Source organism: Pongo pygmaeus, chromosome 13 (assembly GCF_028885625.2).
Source record: "Pongo pygmaeus isolate AG05252 chromosome 13, NHGRI_mPonPyg2-v2.0_pri, whole genome shotgun sequence".
NCBI classification, from domain to species: domain Eukaryota; kingdom Metazoa; phylum Chordata; class Mammalia; order Primates; family Hominidae; genus Pongo; species Pongo pygmaeus.
Genome location: NC_072386.2, coordinates 56,115,710 through 56,125,153, shown reverse-complemented (window position 1 = coordinate 56,125,153; position 9,444 = coordinate 56,115,710).

Here is a 9,444-nt window from a genome sequence, read left to right as displayed (position 1 = left end):
GAGGAACACAGTGAATGTAAGCTGAATGCTGTATGCTGTCTTTTCTCTAATCCCATAGCTTCTTATTAAGCATCAAGACCGTCTCCATTTCTAGGAAACACCTTGCCTGTATTCCCTAGAAGGCAAAGATAAAACAGGATGGCAGAGTGGCCGCAAGCTTGGACCTCAAACCAGACAGCCTGAGCCCAAATTCTGGGTCCATGTCTTACCAGCTGTGGGATCTTGAGAAAATCACTTAAGCTTCTATGCCTCTGTTCCCTCAGCTGTAAAGTGGAGACAATGATTACTTGTACACTATGAGTTAATAGAGTAAAATCACATAGAACAGTAGATAAGCACATAAGCACCAGGTAAATATTAGCTGTCATTAATATTGGCTACAGGAACATGTAAATTACACAGTGTTTAGAGCAAGTGTGAAAACTCCAAGAGTCTGAGAACTCTTTAGGGACAGGGTCCTTCAACCATGCAGAAAACCAGAACTAAGAATGCACCGTAATTAGCTCCACAATTAATTTCCTCAAAGGAATACACTTTGCAATGCTACAAAGGTGGAATTATATCTGACCTGTCCTCCAAAAAAGAAAAAAATGTTGGATTTGGCAGAGGGACAGCCAAGATAAGGACACCCAACTTTAAGTACTTTAAGATTCCAGGTGTAAATCAGTAAGCAGCAAGCTCTTCTAGTCATCAAATCCTGTTTTTACCTCCTTCCACCTCTGAGCCCTCCCCTGCCTTTCCAAGAAAAAAGTGATATCATCAGGGCTCATAGCAGATAGGCTCAAGGAATGCACTGTGAAAATTTTTCAACACCTGAGCAAGCATTACCTTCCTACTATTACTGTTCAACCTGAATTAATATGGCATATATCTATAATTATGAAATATTTGTGTATCTCTGCATATATTTTATACATATAAGCGCAAATTGGCACACACGCACACATGTATACTATGTTGAGTGTTTCTTAACATCTTCCTTATGTGTCCGAAATGCATCTCTTGCCCTTCCAAATGGTGCCTTAAAATAAAACTATAATTAATTCGGCAAAGAACTTGACAAAGTCTAGAATTACTGATAATCTGATTTATCAGTATTTTATCTGAATTACTGATAAAGCTATGGAAAGGAGATATTGAGATAATGTATGTTATGTTCAAAATAAAACAAATATAAATCATCCTATAAAACTTCATATTCCACATTCCTGGAAGGGAGGTGAGAGTACTTTAGAAACTGTTATCTAGGGGACAAAGCAATTCAGAGTGAAACAGGGTAGCAAAATGGCCTAGAACTACAAGGTTTGTAGAAAAGGGCATAGTTTTAACCTCCAATTCCACTTGTTTGGCCCTTGGCACCCCATTTCTTTTCAACAACACTGCAGACCTGAGAAAAATATCTTGGCTTAAGTTGCATGTGTAAATGAATTTGTAGGTCTCAACCCGGCTCTTGTGGCTGAGTGTAGCACTGCATAATTTGACACGATTCAGCCTGATTGACAGTGGGAAGCAGACTGCAAGATCTCACAGGTCAGGACAGAAAAGGGGCCTGGCAGAAGGGCCCAAGGCATCTTGGGTACCAGCCTGCACTCCCCCAAGCCCTCCCCACACATGAAACAGAGCAAGAGTCCAATAAGCTCATCTGAAAGGCCTTGGGTTGTCCACAGATCAACCAAGGAAAAAGCACACTCCAGCTGGCCAAAATGAGATCTTTAATGCCTAACCAAACTCCAGCAGGGGAAGAATCCCCCAGGGAGAAAAGGCCCACAGTGAGATGGAGCTTCACTGGTGGCTGTTCACAGGCAGGAAGGAAACCATGAGAATTCTGACAGCCCCAAAGATCCTATTTCACGAGCACCTTTCACCGCCAGCCTATCTTCATTCTGATTGGAGCCATCTGTGCAGTCCCATCCATACTTTCTCCAACCTGTCATTCACCTCCAAAAGCCTAATGATTTTTAGGGTAGATTGAATTTATTGGCAGATATCCTTGACTCTGAGTTTTCCAAAGTCTTTATCATTTGACAGACACTGCATGCTCAATTAGCAGATTCGGAGGGTACCTGTCCTCCGAATTTGGTCATGCATCACATTTCTTCACCATGACCATGTGCTCCAGAAGGTAACCTTATCTCTGGCTCAAGAATAAATATTGACGAGTCTAAGGCATTCTTGTTGCTACCATTCTCCTGGCAAGGTATTTATTTTGGGACCCAGTCCTGACAAAAAGGACATGAGAGAAAGTTTTCTTAGATAACTGGAAAGAATTTTCCAGTCAAAAGGAAAACTGTCTCTTGTTCTTCTGTTGGATATTGTCATGTCTGTGTAACTGGTTGTTAAAATAAGACTATCCCTGCCTCATCTGTGACCGAGATAGCAGGAGGATACAAAGCAGATATGCAGTAAAGGTGAGCTGAAAATCCTTTATGTGGCATTTCCAAAGGACCTAGTGAAAAACCAGCTCCACAGCTCTAGGGGTAAGATGTGAAGGGAAAGGAGTATTTTGGAGATGGTATTTCACTAGAGAGAATTGTGACCACGCTGCACTCCCCTCTTCCTCCAGAGGAAACAGGGAGGAGTATTGACTGCTACATCTTAAGCCTGGAGAGGCTGGGCTTCCTGCACTGTCCCTGAATTTGGAAGAAGTTGTAGAGTTAGGTTTGCCTCTTGCCTCTAGAGCAGTGGTCCTCAGCCTTTTTAGCACCAGGGAACTGTTTCATGGAAGACAATTTTTATCACGAACCAGGATGGTTTGAGGGCCTGGTTTCGAGATGAAACTGTTCCACCTCAGATCATCAGGCATTAGATTCTCATAAGGAGCACACAACCTAGATCCTTTACATGCACAATTCAGAATAGAGTTCACACTCCTATGAGAATCCAATGCCACCACTGATCTGACAGGAGGTGGAGCTCAGGTAGTAATGCTCACTGGCCCTTCGCTCACTTCCTGCTGTGCAGCCCAGTTCCCAACAGGCCAGGGACAGTCTGTGGCCCAGGGGTTGGGGACCCCAGCTCTAGAGGATCTGAGAAGGGCTAACAGGTCCAGCGCAGCCAGGACAGAGCTGATACTTTGAGACTGGCCTGTATTCCCAGAGTTTGCCAGAATGAATGACACATGATTCTCAAATACTAGCCATGAAACATGCAGAGGAGAGACAGCACTTGGTCATCACGGGCACCTTGAGGGTCGGAGGGACTCCAACAGAAACACCCTAAAAATGAACCTTAGACTCCTGGGGCTAAGGAAGTAGTTGTGACTGACCATCCAAAAAAAGAGATACATCTACCCGCATTAAGAAAACAGCAATCCAATTACTGGGTATATACCCAAAGGGTTATAAATCATTCTACTATAAAGACACATGCATATGTATGCTTATTACAGCACTGTTCACAATAGCAAAGTCTTGGAACCAACCCAAATGCCCATCAATGATAGACTGGATAAAGAAAATGTGGCACATATACGCCATGGAATACTATGCAGCCATATAAAAGGATGAGTTCATGTCCTTTGCAGGGATATGGATGAAACGGGAAACCATCATTCTCAGCAAAGTAACACAAGAAGAGAAAACCAAACACTGCATGTTCTCACTTATAAGTGGGAGTTAAACAATGAGAACACATGGACACAGGGAGGGGAACATCACACACTGGGGCCTGTCAGGGGGTAGGGGGCTGGGGGAGAGCATTAAGAGAAATACCTAATGTAAATGACGATGATGGGTGCAACAAACCAACATGGCACATGTATACCTATGTAACCTGCATGTTGTGCACATGTACACCAGAACTTAAAGTATAATAATTTAAAAAAAAAAAACTGCAGGTGAGTGGCCACATGGATGGAAGTGTCCTGTGAGCCCACAAAAGTGCCCTGGGTTAGTTTTAAACAACACTAAGAAATAAATAAAAGTAATAGATACATATGCAAACAGATAAATAGATGTCACAGCTTTCCAATCCCCCACCACTCTTCTGCGAGCCACTCCCTGGCTAGCAAGCAGGGAGGGTGGTCAACACACCCTTCTCCCAGAAGTGAACCATAAGAGGGCCCACAGGAGCGGCACACTAAGGAAGCAGGAAAATGAGGCCCACAACATTTTGGAGAATTTTGGAACAGTAGTAATACTAACTAAAATCAGTCTCAGTCTGTTTTTCTTGATCACTCTGCATTGACAATTCTAAACAATGCCAGTGATAAAATCCCCTCCCCACAGGGCCGACTATGGACCACTGCCACCACATCCCACCCCACCCCACTCTTGACTTTTCTCACTGTAAGCTTCCAGACTGAAGCTAACATAAGGTCGGGGACAGCAGAAGGAGAAAATCTAATGTTAAATCAAGTTCAGGGTTTTGGATAATATCCTCTATTCAACATTCATATTATCGAATCAAGATTGTGTTTGCAGCTTAATGCGATTGTAGGCTTGTCTATTAACTAAGAGCAAGTAGAAATTTATGAACCTTTTGGAGGCTTCCTCTAGAGACTGGCAGAAATTACCTGCATTAAATAAGGTTCTAAGGGGCAAGGGGTTGGAAAGACAAAGCAGTTGCATTTTGATTGCTCATGAGTTGTGCTTGGTCAGCATAGCACTTGGTAAAAGCACACATGGCCTTACTGAAACTATAAGAATAATCAGCCTGGCTGGGCATGGTGGCTCACGCCTGTAATGCCAGCACTTTGGGATGCCAAGGTGGGAGGATCACCGAAGGTCAGGAGTTTGAGATCAGCCTGGCCAACATGGTGAAACGCTAAAAATACAAAAATAAAAAATAAAAGTATAAAAATATAAAAATATAAAAAATATAAAAATAAGCTGGGTGTGGTGGCTCATGCCTGCAATCCCAGCTACTTGAGAGGCTGAGGCAGGAGAATTACTTAAACCCAGAAGCCGGAGGTTGCAGTGAGCCAAGATCGCGTCATTGCACTCCAGGCTGGGTGACGGAGTGAGACTTCATCTGAAAAAAAAAAAAAACAAAACCAAAAAACTATCAGCCTAAGGACAAGCCAACATGCTGGCAATGGCCAAGGAGAAAGAAGGAAGCACTTGAGTCTTTGACAATGTTTTTGAGCTGTTGAAGCTGTCAATCCCAAAGCTTCCATATCATCGGACTCTTACGTGAGACAATAAAGGTTCCCCATTGTTTAAGCCATTTGGAGTTGATTTTTTTTCTATTACTTGAAGTAAAATGCATTGAGCTAGACATGGGGCAAAGTAAGTTGTTTGCCATCAAGAATGTTATAATTTAAGTCAGGTCTGGACTGACAGAAGTTTTTTTGGGGTGAATTTTACGCTCAATTCAAGTTCTGATACCAGCCAACCATTTGTTGTACAGACAGGAAAAAGACATTTGAAGCTGTTAACCTATTGAACAGAAGCTAGCTCACTGGAGAAGGATAAGAAAGCTTCCTTCCCATGTATAAGCACATAGCAGCTGTTTTACTTGGCTGTCTCCGGGTAGGAAATAAGAATCAAAAATTCCACCTCAGTATGAACTTCAAGGCCACATTAAGTAAGCTGGCAATCAAAGCCAATGCAGGAGTCATCATGTCCTTTGCCACACAACTGCTTTTCACTTTCTTCTCCTTGTCCCTTTCCCAACACCTCAGGCCAATCCTGGATACTCCCAAGTGAGTTGCCAATCATTCAACAAACACCTCTGAAGAATCTAGTGGACTCCCAGCATTGTGCTAACCACTGGATCACAGATCTAGATACAATGGTTTGCCAGAAGCTTTTGCAGAGAAGGAAATTGAGCTTCCAAACCACTAAGTGAGATTCAAAACAAGTTCAGTCCAACTTGAAAGTTCTTGATCTTTCCACTTGGCTACTCAACTTCTCAGAAGCATAGAAACATAAGACTTGGTCCCTGCTTCAGTGAGCTCATAGCCAAAAACATATAATGTGAGATAAAAATAGAGAAAAGGAAGAGGAATTTATAAGTGACAAATATTGCTTAGATATGCTAGAAGATAAAGAAACTGGATATCCACAACAGGAAGGGAAGTAGGGTGACAATAGAATAATTTATGTTTTGTCCCTGAGCAAATGCTTCTGGATTTTAGCTTCTATGGCCTAATTCATTACTAGAGCTTAATTTTAGCAAAATAGCAATATATATGTCTTTGATCCCCTTACAAGGCTATCTTTAAGGGCCATTTTATAAGAAGCCCTGCAAACAGAGCTCCGTTGAGTTTCCAATTTTTTTTCCTTCCAGTGATATTTTCATTCTGATAAGAATAAGTTCTCAGGGAAGAATTTGTTGGCAGTGGATAAGATAAGCAGTTTTAAGCAGGGGCTTTTCCTGGTGTCTCCCAATATGAATATGGGCTTCGATCAATTATTCCCAAACCTCTTTATTAGAGAAAGCAGATGTGTTAAAGAATAGAGTGAACCATTTTGGTGTTTTTCTGAACAGAGTGGATGAGTGAAATGAAAATGATGTCACTGTTCACGTATATTTCACACTCGTATTTAGGCTGATTGTCAGAATGTATATTCCCCAGGATTTTTTTTTTTTTTAGTTTCTGAGTCTTTTCTACCAAAGATCTTTTTGTATATGTGTGTGTGTGTGTGTATGATCTTTTGTGTATATGTGTGTGTGATAAGAATACTTAACATAATATCTACCCTTTTAGCAACTTTTAAGTATAGGCACTATAGTGCCTATACTTTTTAACTATAGGCAGTCTACACTATAGTAGATCTCTAGGACTTACTCGTTTTGCATAACACCCTGAATCCTTAGCTGTCTTCTTTTTCTTGCCTGGGAGCATGTACCTAGAGAAAAACTTGCAGGGATGTAAAGTTCTTATTATTTCATTGGCTAGCTTATCTATATAAATAAAAAGTTGGTAGAAAAATAGGAGAAGCCATTTTCTATTATCTAGTCTAACCTGCAGTTATTTTTGCCATGTTTTTGTCATATATATGTTTAAAGCTTGTCTGCATTTAGGACAATCTTTATTCTGCTCAAAAGACAAATATGTATTAACCTGTGTTAACACATTATGTGTTAATACATAACAAATATGTATTAACCTTTGTTAAATCTTCACGGAATCAAAGAATCTCAGAGTTTACAAAGATCATAGAAAAATTTCCCAGACTCCAAACAAATACTTAGATATCTTCTACAAATACTTCTAATCTTTGCTTGCAAACTTTCAGTTACTAAGGTAGCCTTTTTTTGTTGGGGGAAATGAAAATTAATAATGAGAATTAACAAAATGTTTCCTTTTTTATTTGCTTTTGTACTTCAGCAATTGGACCCTGATATGGTTAGGATGTTTTGTCCCCTCCAAATCTCATGTAGAAATGTGACCTCCAATGTTGGAGGCGGGGCCTAGTGCCCCGTGTTTGAGCCATCGGGGAAGATTCCTCATGAATGGCTTAGTGCTGTCCTTGCAGTAATGAGTGAGTTCTCACTCTGTGAGTACACATGAGATCTGATTGTTTAAAAAGAGCCTGGAACTGCTTCCCTCTCTCCCTTCTCCCTCTCTTGCCATGTGACATGCCTGCTCCCCCTTTGCCATCAGCCATGAATAAAAGCTTCCTGACATTCTGACCAGAAGCAGATGCCAGCACTGTGCTTCTTATACAACCTGCAAAACTATAATCCAAAATAAACCTCTTTTGTTTATAAATTATCCAGCTTCAGGTATTCCTTTATAGCTACACAAAACAGACTACCACAGAAAGTTGGTATTGAGGCCGGACATGGTGGCTTACACCTGTAATCCCAGCACTTTGGGAGGCCAAGGCAGGCGGATCACAAGGTCAAGAGATCGAGACCATCCTGGCCAACATGGTGAAACCCCAACATGGTGAAACTCCATCTCTACTAAAAATACAGAAGTTAGCTGGGTGTGGTGGTGCATGCCTATAATTCCAGCTACTTGGGAGGCTGAGGCAGGAGAATCTCTTGAACCCAGGAAGCGGAGGTTGCAGTGAGCCGAGATCGCGCCACTGCACTCCAGCCTGGTGACAGAGCAAGACTCCGTCTAAAAAAAAAGGTTGGTATTGAGGAGTGGGCCACTGCTATAAAGACACCTGAAAATGTACAAGTGGCTTTGGAATGGGTAACAGGTAGATATTGGAAGAGTTTGGAGGGCTTAGAAGAAGACAGGAAGGAGAAGGAAAGTTTGGAACTTGCTAGAGACTGGTTAAGTGATTGTGACCAAAATGCTGATAAAAATATGGACAGTGAAGACCAGGCTGAGGAGGTCTTTAGTGGAGATGAGAAAGTTATTGGGAATCAGAGTAAAGGTCACCCTTGTCACACCTAAGCAAAGAATGTGGCTGCATTGTATCCACGTCTTAGAGCTTTGTGAAAGGTTGAACTTAAGAGTGACAACTTAGGATATCTGGAGGAATACCTTAGGATAACTTGGGGTATCTGGAGGAAATTTCCAAGCAGCAAAGTGTTCAGGCATAGCTACTTCTAACAGCTTATGATCAGATTAGTAGCAAAAAAAATGACTTAAGGTTGAAACTTAAAAGGGAAGCAGAGCATGAAAATTTGTAGCCTGGCATTGTGGTACAAAAGGAAAAAGGATTTTCAGGAGAAGAATTTAAGTTGCCTGGGGAGCAACTGCATGCTGGAGAGATTTGCGTGATGCAAAGAGAGCCAAGTGCTAATAATCAAAACAATGAAAAAAGGGTCTTGAAGACACTTGAGAGATCTGAATGGCCCGATCACAAGCCCAGAGGCCTAGGAAGAAAGAATGATTTTGAGGGCCAGGGCCAAAGCCCCACTGCTCTGCTCAGCCTCAGGATACTGCTTCTCACATTCCCCCTTCTCTAGCCTTAGCTTTAGTTCAAAGGGCCCCAGATACAGCTCAGACTGCCTCTTCAGAGGGTGCAAACCATAAGCCTTCACAGCTTCCACATGGTGCTAAGTTTGCAAATGCACAGAATGCAAGAGCGAAAGAAGCTTGGTCGCTTCCACCTAGATTTCAGAGGATGTATAGGAAAGCCTGGGTGCCCAAGGAGAAGCCTGCTACAGGGGTGAAGCCCCTATAGAGAAAATTTACTAGGGCAGTGCCAAGAAGAAATGTGGGGTTGGAGCTTCAATACAGAGTACCCACCAGAGCACTGCCTAATTGAGCTGTGGGAAAGGGCTGCCACCCCCCAAACCCAAAAATAGTAGAGCCACTGACATCTTGCACTCTGATCTTGGAAAAGTCACAGGGACTCAACTCCAAACTGTGAGAGCAGCCACAAAGGCTGCACCCTGAAAAGCCACAGACATGGAGCTGCCCAGAGTTTTGAGAGCCCACCCATCACAATAGTTTGCCCAGCATGTGGGACATGGAGTCAAAGACTATGTTGGAGCTTTAAGATTTAATGTCTGCCCTGCTGGCTTTTACACTTGTGTCTTAAGCCTGTTGCCCCCTTCTTTTGGCCACCTTCTCCCTTTACCCAATGC